We start from the raw sequence: 13535 nt of genomic DNA, 5'->3' as shown, positions 1-13535 counted from the left end.
CCCCCCGCCCTTCTCTTTCTCGACTTCTACTCATTCTACCCGCATCCATCAACACCCACGTCCTCAGACCTCACTGCATCTCGTTCTAAACAAACCTCCAGCGTGGAAAGCCCGGGGAACGCTGTCGACTCTGAGGAGGACAAAAGGTGTTTGTTTGTGACCTTTAAAACGCGAACGAACGCTCTGCTCCATAGAAAGTTCATTCTTCATGATAGATAAAATGGTGTAAATCATGACGACAACGCTAAAATGTTTTGCCGTTTATTTCACCGCATTATACCGCCGTGAAACCATCTGGAGCGCCTGTGCCCGATTTATTTATTTATTTATTTTTGCCTGTGTAGGGCAAAGGCTGGATGTGTGCTACAGTACTACCACCGTCCACCGCACACACATACGATACACACTTCTTTTCAGGGATTATTCCATTCAGGATGTTGATTCCAAACAATGGGGTTAACCTTTTCACTCTCTGTGTTTGTTTGCATCACTTTATCGCTCGTGAATGAACACAAAGGCAACTTGAGCTCTTTTATTTTCGTATCAATGGCTCAATGTTGAGGTAATTCATAAAGGGGAAACCATAGGATTTTTTTTTTTTTGGGGGGGGTAGAAAACACAAAGTACTGTTTTGCAGAAGAAATATGAGATACGGTACTGGGTAAGATTAGACACACTTGAGTTTCCAATTGAAATACGGAAGGTGGCACAAACTTTTTCACAGCACGGCGGTTTGTTGACGATTTTGCTGATTGTGTTCACTGACATCATTCCGCTTACAGCCGTTGACATCATGGCTGTTTCCACTCTTAAATTACGTCAGTCGGTCGAGTCGAAACGTGCCACGTCTTTGAGTGGTTAGAATTGCTCAAGAAGATGAGCACAAATTAGCCGAGCACAAAAATACCATGCGCTGCGACATACAGTCTCCTCATAAATGCGCTGTTATTTTGTGAGCGCCTGTTGATTGTTGCTTTGGTGGTCCAGTGGTGAGCGCGTCGACCTCACAGTGCAGAGGGACCGGGTTCAATTCCAGCTCCGGCCTCCCTGTGTGGAGTTTGCATGTTCTCCCTGGGCCTGCGTGGGTTTTCTCCGGGTACTCCGGTTTCCTCCCACATTCCAAAAACATGCATGGCAGGCTGATTGAACACTCCAAATTGTCCCGAGGTGTGAGTGTGAGCGCGGATGGTTGTTCGTCTCTGTGTGCCCTGCGATTGGCTGGTAAACGGTTCAGGGTGTCCCCCGCCTAAAAGCCTGAAGATGACTGGGATAGGCTCCGGCACCCCCTGCGACCCTTGTGAGGATAAAGCGGATCAGAAAATAGATGGATGCATGTTTTAAGGCAAACGACTGGTATTTCGGTAATCAATTTCTTTGTTTGACGTCAACTGGGAGGGAAAAAACAAACATCTTTCCTTTCAGGCCATCCCAAAAATCACTTGAGGTCATGGCAACCCCTATCAAAACAAACTGCCGCGCACAAAAAAAAAAAAAAAAGACTAGCTCCACATAAAAAGTACCCTTAGATAACTATGTCAAAACAGACTTCTGTTCACAGGAGACAATTTCAGATAGCTAACGTGCATAATCAGTGAGATCTAGTACGAGATTGTATCTCTTCAAAACAAAAAAAAATCTGCAACATTTATCGTGATGCTAATTAGACGAAGGATCATTCTCATCTAGTTATACGAAACGGTGAGGGCGTTTCACTTCTTGCATGTTCTTGTTATTTTTTGAAATCAAGATTTGGGTTTCTTCATTTCGCTTTACTAGAGGGGTAAAATGGTCCAAATCGTCGTCACACAATTCGAGTCTGCTTTAAATCACCAGCGCGATACAATACGTACATACATACAGCAGGCGCACTGTTAAATGACATTTGAAAGGCAAATTACAAAATTCCAAATGTGAAGTGGCGGATGTCATTTGATTCGACCGCCTGTCTGCGAGTTGAAGCCAAAAATGTAAGACGTCCTCCGCAAAAGAAAAAAAAAAGAGCTGTTTCCCGTCTGCTTGGCACATCTCGGCGCATCAATATCCCGAGTCGCAAGCAAAGGAGAAGTGGGTCAAGGCAGCTGCTTCCGAACCAGACGATCCCCGTTAGCAAAACGCTGCCAGATTGCATCCCGCCTCCGCCCCCCCACCAGCATGAAAACCTCAAACCTTTTCCACCCCTGCCACAATTGAGTCGGACCTCTGATGTCTGAGCTCCAATCTCTTCTAAACCTGTTCTCTACCTTGTCACGGCGCCGAGGACAAAAAAATAAATAAATCAATGAAATATTAGTTTGAGCCTCAGCAGAGGAGAGCTGGTTGAGCATTTGGAGCCCCACAGGGATTCATACCTCCCCCCCTTGCAGTTATGTCTCATTTCTTCAAAACACCCAAACAGATGATGCTTTGTTTTTCTGACTTGTCTGGACTGGCTTTCCACTTAGTGATACTTGTATTCCTTCTACAGAGATCTCATTGCTTTCCAATGACACTTTTGGACCCTCATTCCAAAAAAGGATATTTCATTTTCGAACCGGGTTTGAAATTAATGTCTTTTCAAGCGCACAAAGGCACTTCCTGCTTCCTTGTGTGCACGCTGTAACTGATTGACAGTAACCTGAGTGAAAGCTAATGAGACGGTCTCATACAACAATCCTACTAGAGTTCACTGAAGTGATAGGAGGCGGGGATTTTAGTTACAGTTTCCCTTGGAGGGCCGTTATGACCGAAACCATGTAAAGAAGTCAAGAATAACAGTTTATTCACTTATTGTTTAAGTTACGGTAATGAGGGGGGATTGGTAACAAGAAAATGCTTCGAGTATCACTCTTATTTATTCCAAATGAGAGTTTGAAATTTTGTTTGAGATTTTAGCAAGCATCATGAATGTGGACATCTTTGATTGGCTTTCGCGGGCCACGTAAAATCATGTGACGGGTCAGATCTGGCCCCCGGGCCTTGAGTTTAACACCTGTCCCCTACAGCATTGTCATCTTGTTCAATGGATCATTGTAACCAACATTGTTGCCCACTCGGCATCCATTGCAGCCTGGTCACCCTGGAAGGGGGATTGTCCCATCTGCTGCCCCTTCTCAAGGTTTCTCATTTTTGCCCTGATGTTTTTTCTTGTTTTTTTTGTTTTGCCTTGCCCTCCTGGGGGTTAAGGTCAGAGCGTGTCGTGAACACTTGTCAACCGTGGACATGTGAAGCCCTGTTTGAGACGAAGCGCTCTATAAACAAATGTGACTTGGTATTTCAGGTATGCCGAAATGATGCATTTTGTGCTTTTTCAGAGCCAGCAAATGTTCTGGGTAGGTTGACGAGGTGCATTTGTAAAATTTGTAAAAGGAACAAGACGATTGTCAGCCAAGGACTGGCTGTGCTATACTTCATGTGATTTATGGAGACTACTCCTTAATGTTGTGATTCGATTACGGTCGAATTTTTCGCTCTTTGTTTTTATCGTATTTAATCAAACTTCTATATTTTATTTACTAAAGGAACAAGTTGTTGAAAGTTGTCATTAGGTATTCCAATCCACACACTTTAGTATGCTGTGACTTCCTAGAAATTCAAATCTTAGGCCACTTTCAACTCCCGTTAAACGCGCTAAATCCTGCGGTCTACCATCTAAAATTCTTTATTCTACCCACCAAGAAAAAAAAGTGGTTTTGGCTTTGAACAATCGTAAAATCACCAATACAGATCGACTATTGACAACATATTTCGGATCTCTTCGAATAGAATTATGCCTTACAAGATATGGACTACTTGACATGATACAAAGCCCCCCTGCGTGAGACGTGGGATTTGAAAGACGAGCTTCTTCCACGTTCTCAACTCTTTGGGGTTGGATTGAGGAGACCGGGGTGTCCGATTCCCGTACAGTGTTTCATGCCTGACAGAATATACTCCAATGTATTGAGCCTCTGTGGGAAAGCAGGGGAACAAAATGCTGAACCTCACCCACGGTTGAATGGAATCCGAGAGGCTTCCACTTAAAGCACAACAGATATCAGGTATTCCTCCGCTCCCTGTTTAAAAAAAAAAAAAAAAGTCCTCAGGGACTGGTGTTGGGATACAATAAGTGACGTGACATCTAGACAACATGACTAGTTAATTAGCGGATGGGGAAGACTGCGAGCAACACGGCTCCATGCGTTTCTCATCAATCGCATTTGTAGCGGTTCACTTTTGTGCCGAATTGCTCTGCGATGGACTGAGGAACGCTTTTGATTCCATCCTTCCGCCCGACAACATGGTGTTGATGATGAGATGGCTGCCAAGCATGTCCCCCCCCCCCCGGCTACTTAATTGTCCACACAAGTTTTGAAACTCTGCTCAGTTTTTGTTCCATGGTGGAGATATAAATCCCCAACACGATTCGCCGGTATTTTGTGTGAGAGAGAGAGAACGAGAGAGAGAGAGCAGTCACCTCCATCTTGCAACCTCGGCCTGTGTGACTGCCACTTTTCTGCCGTAGACGTGACACGTGTGCAGTTAATCACATGACAAATACCGGCCAGAATTTCACAGATGATTTAATGTGTCTAGCTCCGTTTGCTCGTCACGGGGAAAGGGGGTCGGCACGGAGCAGGATGTGCTTGGAAGCAGGCTGAGGGTAAACAACAAGAGGGTGTCATGGAGAGAAAGAGAAAATATTCCCGGTCGGAGCACAGAGCAAAAGATGAAGCTCATCTTTATCTTCACCCGGCGTGAACTAACGCTGCCTGTTGAGTCTCATCACCTCTTCGGTGCTTGGGTGCAGCGGAGTTGACAGAGCAGTTGTTGACCGTTAAGACCACCCACGGGGGTTGTGTCATCACCAGGCCGGGGGAGGATCATCCCAGCTCGCACACACACACACGCTCGCGCACGCACGCACCCGCTGAAGAAAGACAAATAACTATGCAGACGGCGATTTTTTGTAGCGGCGAGTTTCCGTTTCAATGTAGTCATTGGTTAACGCTTATCCAGCTTGTTGGCATACATTTCCGACTTTCAACCCTTTCAGGGACAGCGGTTACGACAGTGGACGGATTATCATGTTATGAGGTCACAGGGTGCATCGAAGGGTTAATATTGGCAAATAATAGTTATTAAAATTGAGTATGGCCCGGTGGTGATTCTTGTGATGACTTTGGGAATATTGTCAGTCCGTTTCATTTTTTTGTGGGAGGGCGGGAATTCAGTCTGTGCTCTCAATGTTTTTTTTTTTTCCAGTGGAAAAAGTTGATGTAGTTCTCAGGAAACTGCTCGTATGTTCCAATGACATTCTCGTGCTCGTCCACTTTCATCTCTTTGGAGCAGTAAAACCGTGAACACGTGAGGCCATCGAGGGGAAAGGAACCATCTTGGCTAACGGAAGTTAGAGTTCTCCAAAAGGAGAACAACAAAGTCATTTAGCGAGAAGTGTGAAGTCAATCGACACACGATTGGATCTTACTAGTGATTAAAAACTCCGGCGGGATTTGGAGGACCATGCAGGACAGGAAGCGGCGAGTCCAGGAGACCGAGCGTCTCCGTGTGACTAGCTGTAGCTCCACCTGAAAAAGCAAAAGCTGACCCGAGGCCTGTCCAAACACCGGCAAACGTACGTCTCGGTCGACATCTGTCGTGATTAAAAATGCCATCCTATCTTCAGGGCAAAGAGAACACATTTTTGTGGACTCAAAGCTACGTTAAACATGCTAGCTTGCTAATTTCAAGACAAATGTCATTCGGTATGTTGTTGTCATTATTTCGGATTGTTGAAAGAAATCCCACATCTGTCCGGAGAATAAATGAATCATATCTGTGGTTGTAATGGCAGCCATTCTCAAGTGTTTGTGTGTCTCACTCTTGGGGAGTCGAATAAAAGTTAGCATCTTTTAGCTACGGTACACCGCAGAGTAACAATGAGGAAGTATTTCATAATTATAATTAACCCTCCTGCTGTTTTATTCAGTTCTCAAAATGCGTATGACAAATACTTTTATTGACTTCTGCTCGGTAGTTTGAGGAAGCGTGTTTGTGCGTTGGTGCCTGCACTTCATTTTCACGCTAATCTAGAGGGCCACCTTCATCTCAGGCTCCCAGACTTGCTAACGACTCAAATTTTTCCTCTGAGAGGAAACAGTACTGTAATTTCATTCCCATTCACGTCCCTCCTTCTCCTGGCCGAACACGGACTCTATTTTTGTTACGATTCGCCGTTCATTTTGCTGGTCACGGTGCGAATAATTCGGTTTTTGGTTTCACAGATGGCAGGATTATAACATGCAAATGAGCTCACTAGAGGAAGATATTGAATGTGCGTGCATGTGTGTGTGTGTGTGTGTGTGTGTTTTCTCTCTGCTCGTAATTATTTTGGTGAAACAGATGGAGCGACTGGGGAAGACTTCCCAAGTAAACGAATGAATATATGAATTTCATTAAAATAGTTTCCTTGGGATTCCTCGACGATTTTCAACAAATGTGGATGACAAGTGCTGTTCATAAAAATGGCCGCCCTCCCTCATGACTGAATTTTCAATCGTGTTTGATATTAATACTCGACAAATATGATGTTGGGCTGTCGCCAGCAAATCTTTTTGGGGTTTGATTATTCCATCGCACGCACACGCTGCCCAATTGACGTCATTTATTTATTTTTGTGGGGGTTAAAATTTGGACAGTGATAAGCACGCTTCTACAATTTTTGTAGTCTGCCAGGGTTGATGTACAGAGTAACACTGTATGTGCTTAAAAGTAAACCATATTTTAATATTCATTTTCTTATAAGCCGTTGTCTGGTGTTGTCTCTCTCTCTCTCTCTCTCTCTCTCTCTCTCTCTCTCTCTCTCGCCAGGTCAAGATGAGTTTGACTGTGGTCCATAATCTTTGTCGATCATCTTGTACTTCCCCTCGTGAAAGATTAAACAGGGGTGTGGAGACTTCTTCCACCTACGGTGAGTTTCACTTGCTTTGAGGTTCATGTTACGTTATTCATCGTAAAAGTATTTTGATTAATGACCTGTCAATCATACTCTTGCATAAGAGGCTATCGTTGTTGTGTATCAAGTATGATACAACTGGAAAAATCCAAATGGCATCATATGAATAGAGTAATCTGTTTTTATTAATGTATAAAAAAAATATGATTTATTTTTTTTATTTTTTAGACATAATCCACATCGTGCCTGCCGCGATTGTCGAGACCTCTAGCTTGATGACATACGCAGGCGCCCACGCGCCGCCGGTGATGGAAACGGGAAGTGACACGCTAATGATTGCAAAACGAAATCGAGTTGGAGCCCGCCTCAGGATAGCGCCGCGATGATGGACGTGCGTGCAGCCCGCTTGGAGATGACGCGCGTCACCTGCTCCACGCGCGCGGAAATGAACGGACGGCTAACGAGGCCTGTTTCGAATCAACAAGACGGGGGAGATGGACGGGGGACGCGAGCGCCACCTCGTTGCCGGCCCACCGGCAGCCTTGCAAGAAGGCGACGTAAGACCCGGTTGGAGGCTTTGCTGCATGTTTATCTGATCACTTTTCCCCCTGCCGGGACCACGAGGGACTGGAATCGCTTGCTGTGTTCACTTGATTATTATTTTTTTTCCATTGGCCCTCAGTGGTGGAAGTGCTGCGGCTCGGGAAGTCGGGGTGTCATGGAGCTAACGCCTGGCCGGTGAACCACGAGGAAGGATCCTCGTGTGGATTTGGAAGACATTTATGATGGGAAGCCTGTAATTATGCGGGCATCCGCCAGATAGCTTAGCAGCACCGACGTTAATATCAACCGCGAGGGCTGTAACGCTCGGGTTTCATTTTTTCCTCGACAGGTCGGAGGTGTTTGTTATTCATTATGATCCATTTTTCAGTGTTTTTCCTGGCTTCCTTTCGCACTAAAATTTTATGTCGGACATGGGTTGCGAGTCACGATGCATGCAGGAAGAAACTGCGCATCAGATTTCGTTGCATATCTTAGTTTTACCATATGTGTGGTTGAGTGTAACAAGCGTCCGTAAACGCATGCTAATGCTATTCAGCGGAAAGGTTCAGCGTTAAAAAAAAAAAAAAAAAAATCTGATGGGAAATGAAAACCTCATTAAAAAAATATATATATATTATTATTTAAATCGGGAGTGGGAGGCGGGGGGTGGCCCGGTGATCCAGTGGTTAGCGGATGGTTGTTCGTCTCTGTGTGCCCTGCGATTGGCTGGCAACCGGTTCAGGGTGTCCCCCGCCTACTGCCCAAAGACAGCTGAGATAGGCTCCAGTACATTTCGGTACAAATTTTAGCAAGTTGACACACATGGTTTGCTTTCGCAGGCCACATAAAATGACCCGGCGGGCCGGATTTGGCCCACAGGCCTTGAGTTTGACACCCGTAATTTAGATCCTATTGTGTTTGAATTCTTGGCTTTGTCGTGCCAGTGGCTGCTAAAAGAGGCAAAGTGGCGCGTTCGAGAGCAACATGCAGGTAATATGGCTGAAGAGGCAGCCCAGCCTCGCCAGGCCTCCCTTCCGCCTCATTTAAAGCTCCGTCCCTGAACTGTGACCCATCAAGTCGTCCGGGGCCTTAAATCCGAGCGACTCGACCCACCTCTTGCATCCCAATCAAGGGCGAAGCGGAGCATCTGCTATGCACCTGATCGCTTATAAAATATTCAGGGCAAAGTGCTGAGATAGGAACAGACCCCTCACAATATCCAGAAATGTATTTCTGACTGACTTGAGTGGGCGGGGCGTGTGATTGGGCGGTTTGGGGACACAGCACAACGCGGCGAAGCAGATTGCAAATGTTTCATCAACACGGGATTAAACGGGATCATCCGATTCAAAGCAAACGCACAGACGTTAATCTTCTTTTTTCACCAAACAAGGTTACGGTCCAACTTTTACTTGAGATCTTCTTCAAATGCGTCCGTTCCACCACGAATGAGAGGGGTGGGGGTTGTGGGGGGGGGGGGGTGTTCAGTCGTCTTGACCATTTGGCAGGATTTTCTCGTTTCAGTTACACACTCACAAGAAAGCAGCGCTCGCTTGGTCACCCTTTCCCTGCTGTCCCAAACTGTTTTTAATCATTAATGGCGCTTCCTGCTTCTTTCCTGCTTGAGCAAGATTGCATTTCACCTGAAATGAAAGTGGGCGCCCCCCCCGCCCGCACTTCCTACACAAATAATGATAACCTGTAACATGATAAGATGTCCACTGTAGTAACCACTGTCCCCAAAAGGGTTAATGTTGATTTTTTTTTATTAATTCCCTTCACCACAAATCAAGATGCCCTCCACATCAACTCGCAGCCCCGAAACACATTTTGCGCACTTTCCGTTGCACGATCCGAGTTGGAATACAACCCGCTATGCAATCATCAACCGCGATATTAACCAGCCTCAAATCCAATGAGCCCAAATTTCAGCGCCTTAGCTTTTGATTGACACTTATAATCGTTTTCATGGAAATCGAGACAAATCATTCGCCCCCCCTCCGGATTGACATCACACTGCCCTCTGTTTGTTTCCTCTTGACTGGCAGCATGACTCATGCGATAATGAAAGGGAGCTAAAAGTTCCTGTTGCATTATAGAACAAATATTTGCCCCCAAATCCAATATTACACAAACGGCACCCATTTCTACACTCACCCTTTGCGTGCCATTGACACCACAAGGTTCCCTCGACTCCCCACAAAGCACATGCAAGACGTTGTTGCGAAGGAATCATTCCCGGCCAGCCTCCCCGATGGGGCTTATCGACGACGACGGTGTCAGGTCAGTGACTCCCGTCCCGTCACCGCCTGGCATCTGTCACATAATCACGATAAACACCAGCTTGACCTTCGCGCCCCCCGATTCAAATCTCATTGGGTAATTTGCCTTCATTAATTGAGTCACCGGACTCCTGTGGGGGACAAAATATGAGCAACGGTGCTCAGTGTGACGTGCGGCGTGAGCACACCAAAAAACGATCAATATCAACAAACAACAGTGATGAGCGCATGTGATAATTTCAGACTTAGATCCCAGACGCCGATAGGCCTGCTGGGACTGGATGCTTTGGGCTGCTTACCGGAATCCTCCAAACAACGCCGGCAACATTTCTGCTTGTGGAAAGTTTGGTTGCTGGTTTTAAGCTTTTATCAGCATCACCCTCATGGCGGCGGAATCTGTTTCTTTGCTTTTGCTGCGCTTGTTCCAGACGAGTCACAGCGGCTGTGGGAGGGATGCAAGCCTCGAGAGGAGGCTCAAGTTCGAGTAATTGAAGTTTCAGATTGTTGGACTGCTTCACGGCATGAATTTCGTGGCCGCGTGTTTGAATCAAACCGAACTTGTCGGACCAGTTTTATTTTTCAATATTCCTCGTCCACTTTTACATTTCAGGGCCCTAATTTTGGGACTCGTGCAAGTCTAGCGCAAAAGCACAGAGCAACTGTGTGCATATGGGTGGTGTTTTCTTTCTTTTGGTATTTTAGGCAGACGGGCCATTTGCGCCGTTGTGGGAGGGAACACAGCGGACTTGTGTCGTGGAAATGTGACATTGAACAATGTTATCTTATAATTAACTGTTTACTTGTGTCGCACATCCTGGTGTCTGCAAGTGTTAGTATGCAAGTTCGTGACTGTGCAAGGTCATGCGTCAGACTTTAAACCCTCCAAAGGAGGAAAAAAAATGTCAGAAGAGGAGGCACACCCTGCTGCTTGGGGAGTCGCTCCATCACATCTGTAAATGGTGTTTCTCCATCAATTGTAGCTGAAATAAATCTCATGGTTGTCCAGAGACGTGGTTAAGAGACTTGTTTGTCAACCAGTGGATTTTCCTTTAAAGTAGTGTTTCTCAAATAGCGGGGGGCGCGAGGCTCTGTCAAGGGGTGCGCGTTTGACCTCAGCTTTTTATTTTTTTTACTGTCCAAGAATAAAGTGCAATTGCACTTCAACTACATTAGGGGACAGTGACGCTCTCATTGGCAGAGTGTGGGCAGGGAGCATTCGCTCGGTGTTTTATTTGCACTGAGCATGAGCGCTTTGCACACGGCACAGAGGATGAGTAGACAGGAAGTGGACAGGCGGAGAGAGACTGAGGTCAGAGACAAACGCCAAGTATCCCGAAAGTTAAGACGAAGCGTATGTAGCGCTGAGCTTCACTGTGACTACGGTAGGAGACGAAAGACCCGTGTCTAATTATGTTTAAATGTTGGCAGCAGACAGCATGAAGCCAAATAAATTAAGGCGTCACTTAAAGACATTACACCCCAATCACGCTGATAAGCCGCTTGAGTTTTTTTCAGCGAAAACATGCCGAATATTGCCAATAATCATCCCGCTTTGTGACTGCTACTGGTAGCCATAATCCAGACATCATCTTTGATTTAAAAAAATAGGCACAAATTATTTTAATTATTTTTGTTTTGCTGGTTAAAGTTGTTTTAATATTGTGCTCCTGAGATAATGTTGGTGATTAGTTTGAATGCATTATTAGTTGTTGATTTTAGCCCAAAAAACGACCATGTATATTTTTCTTTGCCCCAAAAAACGACCATGTATAGGAAGGCGTTTTTAGCCCCAAAAAACGACCTTGTATAGTCAGGCGTTTTTAGACGAAAATAATGACCATGTATAGTAAGGCGTTTTTAGCCGAAAAAAACGACCCTGTATGGTAAGGCGTTTCTTAGCAGAAAATAATGACCATGAATAGTAACGCATTTTTAGGCGAAAAAAAATGACCATGTATAGTGAGGCGTTTTAACCGGAAAAAAACGACCATGTATCGTAAGGCGTTCTTAGCCGAAAAAAACGACCATATATAGTAAGGCGTTTTTAGCCGAAAAAAACCGACCATGTCTAGTAAGGCGTTTTTAACCGAAAAAAAAACGACCGTGTATAGTAAGGCGTTTTGAGCCGAAAAAAACCGACCATGTATAGTAAGGCGTTTTTAGCCAAAAAAACGACCATGTATACTGAGGCGTTTTTCGCCGAAAAAAACGACCATGTATAGTAAGGCGTTTTTAGCCGAAAAAAACGACCATATATAGTAAGGCGTTTTTAGCCCCAAAAACCAACCATGTATAGTCAGGCGTTTTTAGGCGAAAAAAAACGACCATGTTTTGTCAGGCGTTTTAACCCGAAAAAAACGACCATGTATAGGAAGGAAGGTGTTTTTACCCGAAAAAAATGACCATGTATAGAAAGGCGTTTTTAGCCGAAAAAAACGACCATACATAGGAAGGCGTTTTTAGCCGAAATAAACGACCATGTATAGAAAGGCATTTTGAGCCGAAAAAAACGACCATGTATAGCCGTTTTAGCCGAAAAAAACTGACCATGTATAGAAAGGCGTTTTTAGCTGAAAAAAACGACCATGGAGAGGAAGGCGTTTTTACCTGAAAAAAACAACCATGTATAGTAAGGCGTTTTTAGCCCGAAAAAAACAGCCATGTATAATCGGGCGTTTTTAGCCGAAAAAATAACGGCCATGTATAGTAAGGCGTTTGGAGCCCCACCAAAAATTGACCATGCATCGTAGTGTAGAGGTACACGCACTGGCTTTCGGTCCAGGCGACCCGGGTTCAAACCCCGCTCAGGGATATGTGAAAATACAACACCAAACCTGAAGTTACTTTTTCCTGCAAACCCTCCAGAGTGCATGTCAAATATGCCTAAAGTGCAGATCAAGTCACAGTCACTGGCGGTGTAGAGGTGCACACGCCGGCTTTCGGTCCAGGCAACCCCGGTTCAAACCCTGCTCAGTTATGTGTGAAAATACAACACCAAACCTGAAGTTACTTTTTCCTGCAAACCCACCATAGTGCATGTCAAATACGCCTATAGTGCAGATCAAGTCAGAGTCACTGGCGGTGTAGAGGTCCACATGCTGGTGTTTGGTCCAGGCAACACCGGTTCAAACCCCGCGAAGTGACGTGTGAAAATACAATACCAAACACTTTACTTTTTCCTGCAAACCCTCCAGAGTGCATGTCAAATATGCCAACAGTGCAGAGCAAGTAACAGTCGCTGGTAGTGTCGAGGTATACACGCCGGCTTTCGGTCCAGGTTGACTGGTTCGTGTGTCGACTGAGCAGTGCAGAGGTGCAGGTTTCGAATCCAGATATCGGCCTTCCTCTTGGTGGGGGGGGGTTCATGTCAAGTTTTTTTTAACAACCATTTATGTAAGGGCCTTTTTGGATTCTACGGTGTTTTTTGCCGAAAAAAAACGACCATGTAGAGAAAGGCGTTTTTAGCCCGAAAAAAACAACCATGTATATCAAGGCGTTTTGAGCCGAAAAAAAACGACCATGTATAGTAAGGCGTTTTTAGCCGAAAAAAACGACCATGTATAGTAAGGCGAAAAAAACAACCATGTATAGTAAGGCGTTGTATAGTATGGCGTTTTTAGCCGAAAAAAAACGACCATGTATAGTAAGGCGTTTTTTGCCGAAAAAAACGACCATGTATAGTAAAGCATTTTTAGCAGAAAATAACGACCATGTATAGTAAAGCATTTTTAGCAGAAAATAACGACCATGTATAGTAAGGTGTTGTTTGCTGAAAAAAACGACCATGTATCGTAAGGCGT

At 45.0% G+C, this 13535-nt stretch overlaps 1 long non-coding RNA gene across 2 annotated transcripts; it reads left to right on the top strand.

The window, feature by feature from the left end:
• Window positions 1-6828: 6828 nt before the first annotated feature.
• On the top strand, window positions 6829-10557 carry LOC109523844 (uncharacterized). Of its 2 annotated transcripts, XR_002169857.1 has the most exons (4): window positions 6829-6925; window positions 7139-7781; window positions 9637-9736; window positions 9979-10557. It is a non-coding gene; the product is annotated as an uncharacterized LOC109523844 (long non-coding RNA). The 2 variants fall into 2 exon arrangements; XR_002169856.1 differs by having other exon boundaries at window positions 9637-10557.
• The last annotated feature ends 2978 nt before the right edge of the window (window positions 10558-13535 follow it).

This window comes from Hippocampus comes, unplaced genomic scaffold, assembly GCF_001891065.2.
Source record: "Hippocampus comes isolate QL1 unplaced genomic scaffold, H_comes_QL1_v1.1 scaffold87, whole genome shotgun sequence".
Taxonomy (NCBI): Eukaryota; Metazoa; Chordata; class Actinopteri; order Syngnathiformes; family Syngnathidae; genus Hippocampus; species Hippocampus comes.
This window is presented reverse-complemented; position numbering and strand designations above follow the sequence as displayed.